General features: G+C 44.1%; 1 long non-coding RNA gene across 1 annotated transcript; it reads left to right on the top strand.

Moving 5' to 3' along the window:
* Positions 1 to 3,797: 3,797 nt before the first annotated feature.
* LOC136286120 (uncharacterized) lies at positions 3,798 to 10,468 on the top strand. The gene is made up of 3 exons (XR_010719776.1): positions 3,798 to 5,043; positions 7,573 to 7,819; positions 10,327 to 10,468. It is a non-coding gene; the product is annotated as an uncharacterized lncRNA (long non-coding RNA).
* The last annotated feature ends 3,484 nt before the right edge of the window (positions 10,469 to 13,952 follow it).

Genomic DNA, 13,952 nt, shown 5'->3' with positions numbered 1-13,952 from the left:
TGTTCCCAACAAGACTGTGGAGCTCATTCAGTATGCTCTAAAAGTTTTATGAGGTTGTCCATAATACAGAAACATGCAGTTGGTCCATATTTGTGACAAAGGTTTGCTTGAGTTTTTCTTATTTAGGAAGACAAGATCACTGTGTATATGTTGGGGCCATAAACAGAGGACAGTTTGAATGTTGTAACCTGTAATTGAGAGGTTCCCTTTAAAAACCCAAACAACCCCCCAAAGTCTCAGTGGCAAGAAGCAGTTGCTGTAGGAAGCAAAAGAAAACTCTTCTGCTGGTCTTGCTTCCCAGTGCTCTCTTGCTAGATGCGAAAGCACGTGAGGTCACACGGTGACCTGAATGAAGGAATTAGGCTGCATTATTATTCACTGTGAAAAAGTTTTGTGAGGGATCAGTTCTCCTGAAGACAAAGAGGAAGGTGACCTCAGGGCAAGAGCTAGTGGCAGGAGGCAGGGGAGGCCAGGACAGCTTCCTCTGGCAGGGGTTGGCATAGCCTGTGGTCACCAAGCCTAAGCATCAGTTGTTGTCCCTGTGCCAGGGCCAGGTTGCAAATCTCTCCCTCCCTGGCCTCACACAAGACTACAGCACAAGACTGCAGCCCCAACCACCTCCTGCAGCTGAGTGAATCCAGAGAAGTGTTTCTGGATGAACCATTTGCTGCTGGTAGCTTCACACTCAGGAGTGTGAACAACCCGCCTCTGCTCCTGCCCCACTGCATGGTACCTGTGGTCTGGAAAGGGTCCATCTGGGCTGTGCCTTTCCCTCTGGGTACCTGCTGGCAGTACAGAACCTACATTTCCCCTGTCTGACTGGAAGAGTGGGTTGCTTTAGCCTTTTAAAGATGTCTCTAGCTGAAGTGGTTACATCAAGGGCCAAACAGGGCTTGTGTGGTGTACTGACAGCATTTTCCTCTGAGGTTGTGCTATTGCAAAGAACTACTCAATTAGTTGAGAGAATCTGTCCCAAAAGCTCAATGCTGATGCAGGGAAATAACACAAGACAAGACAAAATCCTGTCTCATAGTTACCATTTTTCTACCAGTAGTTCCTTATTTATTAGGCATTTCAGACTTGCAGAGGACACAAGCAAGCTAGAGTGTATTGCAATGCCTGCATGGATGTCTTGTAATCTGACTTCACTTTCCTCTTGGGCTTCCTGTCCTAATGTGTGGATGTGGACACAATTCCTTCATGTAGTCTGAGCTCTGAGGGTGTGAAAGCTTTTACTGTATTTCATGTGAGATGGTTAAGGTCTGGTTTCTGAGAACAAAAGCAAACTTGAGTGACTCTTATCTATTTACTGACCAGAAGAAGATAATCAATACTTCAAACTTAAAGCACACCCATTAAGACACAGAACTTCACTTGTTCCTTCTTGGAACTTTTTAGAGCATTCTGGTCTGAGTCTTGGTCATTTGTTTTGCTGCTCCTCACTGTGATACCTGCCAGGCTTATGTCTTTACTAGGTATTGCTTCTGATGCAATAGTGCATGAGAAATCACATAATGATTTATGTGCTGTGGTTTAGGTGTGCTTCAAAACCAAAATCTAATGCTTGGGATTTTGCTCTGGGTTGGGGACTTCCTTTAAAGGCTCTGGAGCTACTCCTGCAAGCCTGAATTTTCCCTAGTGGTGGGTATTTTTGGGGCAAAATCATTTGTCTAGAGACCATGTCTGTCTCCATGTTTGGTCCCTTACCATGCTGAGCCATTGCTGGCTCATAAATTATACTCAAAATAAGTAAGCATTATTATTAATTCCTAGGTTTGTTGCTTCTCTGAACAAGGTAGATAGCAATGGTTATTGGTGAGTCTAAAATTCTGCTTAGAGAATTCAGTATAGAATGGATTTTCTAGGCAGGAAAAGAAGAATAATCAATGATGCACATCAATGGCTGGTGATGGAGGATCTCAAGTAAAAAAATGATCACGTGCCTCAAGAAGCTTCAAACATTGTTAAAATTAGAGGTGAGGTGGGCTAAACCTTCCCTCTGCTCCCTTCACTTCAGAGGAGAGTCAGAGGAGGAATCAAACATCATAGCTCCCATTGTCAAAATCATCCACCCCGAAGAAAAAAAGCTCAGGATGTACAATGGGCTTAAAGACAACCGGACACACAAAGAGCACAGAGGTGGCAAATCTTCAGATAAATAACTAAACAAGCAAACTGGTAGCCTTGTGAGGATGTCTGCCTGAAACATGCACTTAGAGAAGTTTCCAAATCCTAGAAAGTCCACATTTCTCCCAGCTCACACACGTCTCTCCCTGCGCTTTATCCCCTCACAGACAGCGACAGAACCCCCCTGCCTTTGATTTACAATTAAATTAAGAATTACTTTGGTAAAAAGTGATGCTTTTCCCCGCCTGCTTTGTTTTGTGCCTCCAGGCTGTGCAGACCCCCATTGCTTGCTGTGCAAGAGACAGCGTCACACGGCGTGTGAGGAGCTGCAGGAACTGAAACCAGTTCTATGATTTATAGCACTAATAAGGCTCAACTGCCATTTCTTGTGGTTTCCTCCCAAGTTGTCTTTGACAATTTCTACTTGTACCATGGTTATTGTTGCTGCTGCTAGGGTTCAGTTGGCAGGTAACTTGCACTGTTTCTCCGGGTCTGCTCCTTTTTCTGCTCTCTTTATTGTGTTATTAATAAACATTTATGTTTGGGGAGTGCCAGAAGGGGTCAGCTAGGCACTTTCCCTGGGCTTTCCCCTGTCATGCTCAGGTTTGTCAGAGGGATGAAAGATGTGCTGTGCCACGAGGAGTTTACAATCACGTGGTGACAGCCTCTCTTTCCAGAATACTTCCTTGGCAGGAAGGCTGTGGCAGCTCTGCTGGTGGCCATTTCACAACTAGCCAGCCTGTGTAGGGCTGTTCAGGCTCCCTCTAAGGGCTCTAGCTCCTAAAGCCCTGCCAGGTCACACTGGGATGGTTTCTAAGAGTTCACACCTGGATGTGTTGCTGGAGGGTATCACCTCTGCAGGTGAGCACCTGTGAGGCAGTTGTAGCTGCTTCTTTTACTCCAGCACAGATTAGCACCTTGGCTGTGAGATGGTGCAGCAAAGACCAGGCACATCTGCCACTCCTGCCATCAGTGTGGCAGAGTAAGTGACCACCAGAGGAGAGGTCCCATGGGCAATGTGAAGCTGCCTGGTTTAATACAACCCCTCAGACTGCCCCAGCATGAACTTGCAGGGTTGGCATGTGGATGAAGCAGGTCTCAGTGGTGGGGTTAAGGCCCAGCCTTTTTGTTGCAGGTCATAGTTGGCATTGAGAGACTGTAACAGAGGAGAAGGAGGCTCCTGCTGCTGCCAGGAGGGAGAAATGGTGTTGAGGGGGTTGTAAGGGAGAGACTTCTTGGGGAATGGCAGTAGTGAAGGGGCACTGTGTTCACTACAGTCTGTTGGTTGCAGCAGAGTTGGGCGAGAGAGAATCCATATGTACCCTCTGATTTATGTGTTTCTTTTGCGCTCGCTTTTGGACTGCTTTCTGCCTGCTTTTGTTAACTTGGCTGGAGTAGAGACTGTGAAAACAACGAAACATTATCACCCAAGGATACTGGAGAGTCTTTGCTGACACTCATGGCTCTACTTTGATAATTTGCCTGGTGGAACATGTGTGGAGGATTAGAGGCTACACCACAAAGATGCTGATGGAGAGTGGCTGTGCTGTTTTTCCTTGCTCCTGAGCAGCAGCAGCAGCAGCAGCAGCAGCAGCAGCAGCAGCAGTAGCAGTCCGTGGCTGGCTGCAGCTGCACAGATCATGGCAGAGCTGGGTCTGGGTTTCCCCGGCTCCATCCCAGGCTGCACACAGCAGGAGAGGGCACTGGCAGAGGTGGAATTACTGCTGACCCAGCAGGCCACTCTGGGTGAAAATTTCAGTGCTGCCAAAGAAATACAGCTGCCTACTCTGCTCTGCCTGGATCCATGTGCCTGTGAGAGCCAGACAAGGCAACATGAGGGTAGCGTGAGGAAGGAGATGGTCACTGAGGTGAATTCAAAACTCCGTGCTATTTCCCACCTGCTCAGATCTTCAAAGCTAATGAGGTCACCAAACTGCCCTTGACAGTCTGTTTGTTATCTTAGCCAGGGCCAGAGATCTTTCTTTTCAGACTCTTCCATTTCAGTTTCCAACTACGCAGCAAACAGAGGTCTACTACATGTTTGTCTGAAGGGCACAGGAGGGCCCTCAGTGTCTGGTTTTTCAGAGCAATGGTGTTGCCATCAAAGTGATGCAACCCTAATGGCAGAGCACCTGAGACTTGGCAGCACCTTGTACCCAGGAGAAGATAAAACCACAGAGGAAAAGAGAAATTAAAGGTGTTGTAACATGAAGGCAATAACAGGAGTTTCATAATGTAAATTTCCGTACCCGAGTGTACTGCATATATCTGCTTTCTGGAGCATGTCATGGTTCAGGATGTGTCTTGTTTCAAAAGGCTTGTGGGAATTCAGATTATTATTTTTTTTAATGGTCTGACTTCTCAAGGCAGTTTGATAACTTCTCTTTGAGCCTTCCTAGGAAGAGGCACGTAAACTTTGCCTAGTGGAGAGCCCCAGATCCTCAGTCATTGAGCCCCGTTTCTTCTCCAGAGCTACAACCAGGGGGAGTTCTGGCTGTGGTCATAGCATCTCACTGAGTCCTGAAAGGAGACAGCTGAGTCAAATCAACAACTCTAGGACCAAATGCTTCCAATATCAAGGGAGTTAGATCCATCTGCTGCTTTTTGGAAAGCAGCAAATTATTGCTTCTTCCCCTGCTGCACACAGACACACACAAACACCCACAGACTTCACAGTCTGAAGATCTGCTTGTCTTTCCTGCTACAAGGGCAATTTCTGCACTCATTTTCTATGCTCATTTGCCAGTAAAACCAGCTCTTCTCTCAGATAAAGTTTTGAAATAATTCTTGCAGGCAGCTAAGAGGACTTGCAGTTATAATAGTTGACATGAATCTTCATGACACTGAACTGGGGTTCATTTCTCTTTCCTTCTATCCCAGTGAAGATGCAGTGGGACAACTGAGGCCATTCTGAAGGTCAGCAACAGCATCACCATTCATGGCTCTCTAATTTGCCTTCCAGACCATGTAGGAGGCTCTAACCTGGGTTGACGTGAGAAGCTTCACTGAACTGTTTCCGTCATCTGATCGCTTGTGGCACAGCAAAGCTTTTGAATCAATCTGCCAGTTGCTTATACTTGGGAAAAGAGCATTCATAGATGAGCTGGGGAGTTTTCCAGGCATTAGCAGGCAGAATGGATCAGACAAAAAACTGCCGAGTCACTTTAAACTAAGGAAAAATGCTTTGCTGTAAATATTTTTATAGTTCTGATTCTTTTTGTTTGGGCTTTTTAAAATGAAAAAATGTTCCAACTTTTCTTTTTCTTTCTTTTGTTCTTCTGTATCTCTCTTCCTGTAAGACTTTTTCCACTTTATAGAATCATAGCATCATAGAATAATGGCTTGTGTTGGAAGGGGCCTTGAAGATCCTCTAGTTCCAGCCTCCTTTCCCATGGGCAGGGACACTTCTCACGAGACCAGGTTACTCAGGTCTTGAACACTTGTGCATAGTCCATAGCATCTTTGGGCAATCTGTTCCAGTGCCTCACCACCCTCACAGTTAAGAATTTTTTTCATAATATATCATCTAAACCTACCCTCCTTCAGTTTAAGCCATTCCCTGTTGTCCTATTACTGCAGGTCCTTTAGAAAAGTCCCTCTTCAGCCTTCTTGTAAGCCCCCTTCAGGTACTGGAAGGCTGTTAATAAGGAGTTAAGAATTATATAAGTAAATTAGTAAGTGTTAGTAAGAATTATGTAAGTAAATTAATTTATTTAGTTTTGTTACTAAGGAAGTAAGACACAGAAGGGGGAAAAAAAGGGTCAGAAGAGATTAGAAAATTCAAGTGGCACATGAAAGCAAAAAATGAGTGAGATTCATCTACCTAACCTTAGGCAACAAGAGATGTATGAGATACTTCAGGACTCCCTTCAGCCACAACTTTGTAAATGTGTGGTCTCTATTAGGTCCTCTGTCTTGTCTGCAGCTGTGTGCAGATGTCTCCAATGCCCTACCACATCCCAAGGGCAACACACACCCTGGCCTGGGCAGCAAAATCACCTTGGCTTCTTCTATCCTTGCTGAACAGAACAGAAATTTTCTGACAGATGCGTGGAAGTTTTAGGATTCAAAGAAACACCCACATATTTTGAGGGACTGAAAAATAACCTTCTCCCTTGTACAAGTTTATTAAAGTCTTCTTAGAATCAGTGTCAAGGCAATAACTTGTGGTGTGCCAGCCCAGCTGTATTTGCTGCCATCTTCTATAAATGTGCCATTAGCTGGCAGGCATGCACAGAACAGAGGTTTCCATAAGCTGTTCTTTTTAATGTAAAATTACCTCTTAGTGTGTTAAACTCATTTTTGCCCTTAGCTTGTAAGGTGTTAAATGCAGGAATATGGCTTTACTCTGGCAGGCTCAGCCCCTTGCAAATACACATGCCTCAAGGTACTGCATACATAATGATTACAAATATAATTTTAAAGGGTTTTTTTTGTGTGTTCAAAATGTGATTGGTGTTGCCCATGACAGGATATTCACCGTTTGCCTGAAAACCTCATAACCTAAATAAGCATTTACCATCAACCTAATCTAATCAAATCATAATCAATACTGATACTGTGGGATCTTGTAAAACATGACCCACGTGGCAAGTTCTGCCACTTGTTAATTACGTCCTTGGAGGCAGCAGTCAATAACTCCCAAGGGTTAGATGGTTCCTACTTAGTCAGGTGTTTTCAGGGAGTACCACTGACATTTAATAAGGACTTCTGCAACCATGGAAAACTTTATACTAAGACAAATTAAAAGGCTTAGGAAAGATAGCAATTAGAGAACTGTTAAAAAAAAAAAAAACAAGAAAAAGAAAGAAAGAAAAAAAAAAGCTGTCCATAGAGTCCTACAGAGCAGGACTACAGGGAACTGACAAGACAATTTTTCTTTTCTCAGAAAAAATGTTTAAAAGAGGCTTGTGTCTCAGCCAAAACCAGCCTGGACTAGCATATAAGTCACTGCAAGTACTTTTTTAGAAGAAACAAAAAGTCTAAACCTTTGGCTTGGGTGTTTCAACATAGTTTCAGAGAAAGAAGCTCTTCCAGCATCTGGCAGATGAGAATGTGTCCAAATTAGTATGTCTGCTGATATTCAAAGCAGATAATCTTGTTCTTTTCTCTACACTTAATATGAGAACATTTGTGGTGAGAGTAATTTATGAAAGAGGAAAACTTTGAAGAGGAAGGGATAAAAGCAAACATAAACTCATTGCCTTTTCTTCTCCTGGAGAAACTTGTTTTTAATTTTGTTTTAAGATGCTGATTGAAGTGAGTGAGTCTTGTGAACGAACACATATGGCTGGGTTTCTGTGCCACAGTTTGACCACCTATGTTAGTTAGTTTAGACAAGTGTGAGGAGAGAGCTGGGTGGCTGCATATACCGGCTATCCATCCCAACATTCATTTATAGGTGCTGTTGTTCTTTCCTATTTTCATTGATTTATCTGCTTACAGGAACAGATTGAATTGCTCATCTATGCAGAATGAAGGAAATGGCCCCTGGAAACAAAGACCAGGGCTGTACTACTGATGAGAAAGGAATGGAAAATGCACAGGAGAGGCAAAGTCAGGGGAAGCATTGGTCTGTGATTCATGAAGACCTGCTCCAAAGGCAGTGTGGAATTCCCGGGACATCCAAGCAGTGTCTACCCACATACAACCTGCTGAAGGGGCAGGCTCCAGCTCTGGGTCTGGTTGTGAGGTAAGTGCAAACTCACACCTGCCTCTGTCCACAGGCAAAACTGATGTATCACATCAGCCATGTGGGTTCTCCTGTGCTAGTCGTCTTGTACTTCATTCAAACTCAGCCTGTGTTCTGACTGTGCTGTGTGTCATAGCCCAGTAACTTCAGAAATGTGTGCCACTGTGGCTTGAGAGGGCTGGCTCCCTGGAAAGGTCTGAGAACTGTGTGCTCTCCTAGTCTATTGCAAAGGCAAAGTGAAACAGGTTAGTTTTTTTCCACGTCAGAAACTCATCTTACTCTGCAGTACAAGAAACTGAGAACTTGCAGATGGCCAGTGACTGCATCAGCTACGAGGCATTTCTCTACTAGGTGTGGTAGCATTTTTAGCCCTTTATAACTCGGTCATAGGGATAAGTCTGGTCATGTCCTCATATGTCTTTCTTTGCCTTACCTGGTAGACACTGGCCCTTTCAGAACAGAGACAAGCAATGTGACATTTCAGGTACTACTGCAATCTTAATCACAAATCATTCTAGCAGCTGAGGTGACTAACATAATACAGACACACACGTGCATTGACACAGACAGTACACAGTGCAAAAATGACTTTGCCAGTCATTTCTCTTAACTAACTAAAAAATACCATGATGTGTATTCAGCTGCCGAAGTCTCTGAATAACATAAAGCTGGTGCCCACACTTAAAAATAGCAGCAAGGTATGAATAAATGCAGGTTGGTTCAACAGGAAAGAAGAAAACAACACCTCTCAGTAGGAACAGAGGAGTTTAGTTAGGTTTTGTTTCTCTCGCTGACAAACTGCTAAAAAAATAGCTTGGTTTCAAAATGAAAATTGCCTTTAGTTCAAAGTGAAACATTCAAACACCCACAGAAGTGGGAGGAAGGGGTTAGATTCAGAGGGGGAGTGTGGAGGTGAGATGGCTGTCCCCCTCCTGTCTGGGGGCCTGGCCATCAGGGCACAGTTGTGTTCTCTTCAGGGGAAGAAGTAGCCTCCGTGAGTCAAAGATGCTAACATGACCCTGACACCGTGCAACATTAAACACTTAAAAAGGTTTTGGGTTTTGAATTCAGAGACCTCAGCCTACTTGGTTACCATGGCAAACAATCACCAGTAGAAGTCTTTTAACCTTTAATTAAAGATACACAAAAAGGAGGAAAAACAGTTTAAGCACTTGAAAAATAAAGTATTAAGTAAGACTTTCCTTTTTAAAAGCATCCATTATTCCTCTTCCCTTAGCTGTCGGCAGTTCTTATGGCAATCTTCCTTCCCTTTATTTAAGTTCATAGCAGCAGAAACTGTTCTTGGGGAAAGAGAGACACTCATCGAGATTGACTGGATCTGTTGTTGCTACTCACTTTGGGCTCTGCTCACTTGAAGACACGCATACGCACAAGGGGAGAGAAAAGGATAGCAGAGAGGAAAAAAGTTACTTCCTTTTCTGGTGTTGACTTTTAGTTGGCAGCCTCGCTGGTAGAAAAGGACAAGCACAAAACCTGGTGCCCTCTGAGATCTAAGAGACTTGTACCAGTGTCTGCCTCTTTTGGGCACTGTTTTTAGGAGTTTCCCTGACTGTTGTTCACAGCTGGGTTGCACAACCCCTACCCTTCCTGTCTAGGCAAGTTTATTTAAACAGAAGATGAAGGAGAGAGAACGAGGAAAGAAGCATGTGAGGAAATGACAAAACAACTAAGAAAGGGGTCATGTCAGGACCTCATTTTCCAGGTGGGTTTCCAGTGAGTTGAAGTTGGTGGAGCAGTGACATTTGCGTGTGTCCTGGCCAAAATGTGGCCAAAGGGTCTGATCAGATCAGGTAGGTGATCTAGGTGCCAACAGTGTCACAGTGTTAAGTTAGGTCTCAAAGCTGGCAATGACAACTGTCAGATTTCTATTTTCTGTCAATCTGTCCTATCATCAGTATCAAAATAGATGTTTCCAGAAGATGATGAACATGCCAATAGCCACCAGTTAGGTTTAGATCCTGACACACCCGTTTTGGTCCATTGGTTTTAGCATTTAAAGCTATGTTTTTTTACCTTATGAGCTTTATTAAATGGCTTTGGTTGACATAGTGCTGGTGCAGGACATGCAATGCCTTCTGCTGGTGCTGTCTGCCCTTCTGATTTCTGAGGAGAGTGTCACAGGGGGGCTCCTGGTGGGGTAATATGTCGATTTCTGTGTTCCTTAATAGTTCAGTACTCATTAACACAACTCGGGGAAGCCAGGAGAACCATTCCCATATGAGGGCCTCAGCTGAGGGTCTAGAAAGATCTCCTCGCAGACCAAGACACACCAACTGCAGAGAGTGAGAACAAACACACCTTAGTATGCAGCACAGCACAGCCTTATGGTATTCTCCTGAGAGATAAGTGATGCTGGTTCAAGTTCCCCCAGGCAGACGAGGAAATTAAACCCAGGACTCCCACATCCTTTATGAATGAATAAAAAGTGGCTGTCTTCCTCACAGCTTTGTGAATATAATCCTGACTTTTTTTTTTTTTTTTTCCAGGAAAGCAATTTGGAAAGTCCACACTGAATCTGACAATCATTTCGGGACAATGGAGAAAGCATTTTTCAATGAGAAGAATACTGACTAAAAAGAAAAAAAAAACCCCTCACGAACATAGTGACAATAAAACAACTGGACAGACCCTACCACCCTGCTGCTTTATATCCAGTAGCTGTGGGACACAAAATCTCTATGGCTTTCAGGCAATGAGGGAACTTATCTGGCAATGTGAAATCTTGGCAGGCAAAAAAACATTTTGAGGGCATAATGAAATGCTCTAGGAGTGGCAGATGAAACCTGAACGCTGGTGGGACAGCTCTGAGTCCTGACACGACTGCAGTGGTGTACAGAAACCTGTGAGGACCACAGCACTCTATCTGCTACGGTGTGACCAAAGTCCCCTGTTCTAATTAGGTGGTGAAGGCCTGAGACGGTTCAGAGTCTGTGTTAAAGTTCAAACAGATGCCTGGATGAGGTCTTGTCAGCACCTCTAAGATTGAGAAAGCAAGCAGTGGAGAAAGGGATTTTTACTTCTCTGAGCTTCTTTACTGAACCTAGAACTGTGTCTACTGGTGACCATGTCCAACAGCATGGCAGACATTAGGGGAGAGTAATGGTTGTCTAGAAATGGGCTATGTATCAGTAAAAAAATGTTTGGGTTTTTTTTCTGCCAGATGAGTCCCCTGTTCTAGCTTTCTGCTAGGCCACCCACATGTTACCAGCAGCATGAAGGAGTAAGGAAGATGTGTGTCTGGAAGTGGAGGGGTGGATGGAACAGTTTCTGTTGGTCTTGGCCTACATCACTAGCCTGTCTAGTATGACCATGCAAACATGAGCGCCTCTGCTCCTTTACCTAGAACTGTTTTAAATGCCACGCTGCTTCATAGCTCCTTTATTTTAGGGAAGGGAGAGACTTCATCAGGTGAAATGCGGAGTAAATTGGATTGCAGATGGCCAGGCCACTGTGCAAGAGCACACATCTGCCTGTGGGAAAGCCAGGTGGTTTTTAGCAAAGGGCAGTGGATATGAAGCTGGCCTGGAGGCTGCTGGTTTGTTTTGAGGGGCACCTTCCTCACCCCCGTAGCCAACATGAGCTCATTCCTACACCTGTACACACACAGGCTGTGGTACAGCCAGGTGTGATAGGGAATGAACAGGGACAGAAAAAAAGAGGCTTGTCTGGCCCCAGTGGCCATAAAATAGAATTGCGATTGTGCTGGCCAGGATGGACAGTGGCAGCAAAGCTTCATCGTGCCTGCTCTTAGAGCTGTGCACTGGTTGCACTGAATGTTCTGGGTAGAGAAGGAGCAGAAATTTGCTGAAACTCTGCTTGGAATCAAATCTGTGCAGGTACAGCAGTAAGGACTCCTGGTGTGCTCACAGCTCTGCTCTGGGGATGGCGCTGTCACTGCTTTCCTCACTGCCCGGCTGGGACACAGGACAGTAAACAAAGACTTCCGTGATCAGCTGTACATCAACTCCCCAAACCACTCTGAGTCCAAATGAAGGTCAATAAGGACAGCAAGGCTGCTCACTGGTGCCCTCGGATACCAAACTACAGCTCTGTCCGAGGCAATACACAAAGCAATGGCAAAGTCTCACAGACGGCAAACCCAGTCCTGCAGCTTTAACATTTCACCTTTGATCAGCAAGGCTGGAGTTACTGTAGGGTCAGGGTTGGCATAAACCCAACCAATCAAGCAACACCACCTACATATTTAAATAGACCTGTATTCTTTGGGGCAATATTATTTTCTTTAAGGATTTTGTTCTTTTCTTCATGCCACTCTGTTTGGCACCATTTGCTCTTGCACATAATTGTTGTGATAGCTGCAGCATTTCATTGAGGTACTTAGGCCCTTAATACTGTAGATGAACAATAGCAAGGTTACCAGATATTTTGTTTTAAAGTAATCCTTGGAACTCATGGAACTTTTCAATAATTGCTATGTACTTTTGCTACAAGAAGAAAAAAAGTTAAAAAATTTGAAGAAACCAACCCCCAAACATTTTTAAATTTTACATGTAATTTAAAAATGCACAAGCATTCTTTCATTCCTTTTTTTTTTTTTTTTTTTTTTTTTTGCAGAGAGGGAACAGAATCAATTTGCCATGGTTATGCCTCCTGCCAATTGTTTAGAATTTCCAGGATTTAATCTTTCATCCATGTGTGTATCCACTATTTACCTTTGAATGAGATAATGCATAATGCATTGGGCTTTATGGAAATGAACCAAGAAAACCTGGTGGTTGGTGGTGTTTTTTTTTTTTTAACATAGAAAGTTGTACTCTCCCTTTATAGCCTAGAAAAATTAGCATTAATGTTACAACAACATGGAAGGCACGGGGAAACACAGATTACCTTAGTATGAACTCAGGAGACGTCACATGTGTGGGGAAACATGGTGCAGTGGTCGTGCATCCTTCCTCTGTGTGAGGTTTTGTACTTGTTAGGTAGCATCACTGCTGTAACAAAAGCAGGTGTGGGATGTCTTCCACTCCTGAGTGGGACTAGGTCTTTGCTAGTGCTTCAGAATCTCAGAGAGGTTTAGGAACTGTGCAGAAATGTGATCAAAATGCAGAAGGAAGGTGTGGAAGTCTGTAAATGCACTGCTACCAGTAATAGAACTGAGGACCTTATGGGTGACACGAGGGCACAAGAGGGTCTTTTTGAAGAGTAAGTACCAACAGAGTGTTGTCAGGACACAAATACCCTTGATTTGAATGCTGCTTTTTGCTGTGCATGCAGCTGAGAACTAAATAACTGAAATGGATTTGTTTTTTTCCTTTGTGAAGGATCGGTAGCAGCAGCTTTGATGCAAATCAAGCCCGATGCTATCTCATGCCCTAAGTGTTGGTTCTGTCTGCAACCATCTGTAGAGAGAAAGCCACACTTTGACATTCCTCTTCTCTCTGCTTCTCACATGTGCGTGTATGTCTACAGAACCTCAAAGAACGAGAATTGGCAGAGGTCTTTTAAGAGGCTTCCTGTCTAGGAGTAGTATATGGGCTGTTATGGGGGGGATTTTGTCTTTGCTTTCTTCTAATGCTAAGATTTGGTGCTTTTTCTCTGCTGTCAGGTGAGTTTTTCCAAAAAGCTTTTACTGGCTAGAGTAGGGATTAGAACATGCACAGGGCAATTGCTCATTTCTGGCCTATTGATACCTTGCTAACTGTGACAGAAGCAGAAGGAAAAAGCAAAGTAGTCTTTGTCATGTAATCGACTGGATCAAACTCTGACACACTGCGCTACACTAGAAGTTGGAAAAATTAGTTGTGGCTGTTAAAGTAGCTCTCCTCTTACTGAGTGATCAACATACTGTTCTTCCTCTGGAGGGAGGCCACAGAGGCCAGACAGGCAGAGATGGAAACGGAGTGGTTTTGGAGTTTGGAAATGCAGTTTCAACATCATTTCCTTGCAGCTCTAGGTGAAGAACAAAGCTGTGGTGTGAGGGCACCCCAAACACATAAGGAGGGCTCTCTTAAAGTTGTTCGTGTGGAATCAAGACGGTGTTGTGCTACATTTTGCTAGGAATGCTATTCCTTCCTTTCTGAAATGGTAAGCCTGCGTGTGTCTTTCATCTGGAAGGAGAGGGTGAACTTTACATTCACAGAGGGAACACTGG

Source organism: Chamaea fasciata, unplaced genomic scaffold (assembly GCF_029207755.1).
Source record: "Chamaea fasciata isolate MVZ Bird 193981 ecotype frontalis unplaced genomic scaffold, bChaFas1.0.hap1 SCAF_2, whole genome shotgun sequence".
NCBI classification, from domain to species: Eukaryota; Metazoa; Chordata; class Aves; order Passeriformes; family Sylviidae; genus Chamaea; species Chamaea fasciata.
The sequence above is the reverse complement of the archived record's forward strand: the minus strand, read 5'-3'. Positions and strand labels throughout refer to the sequence as shown.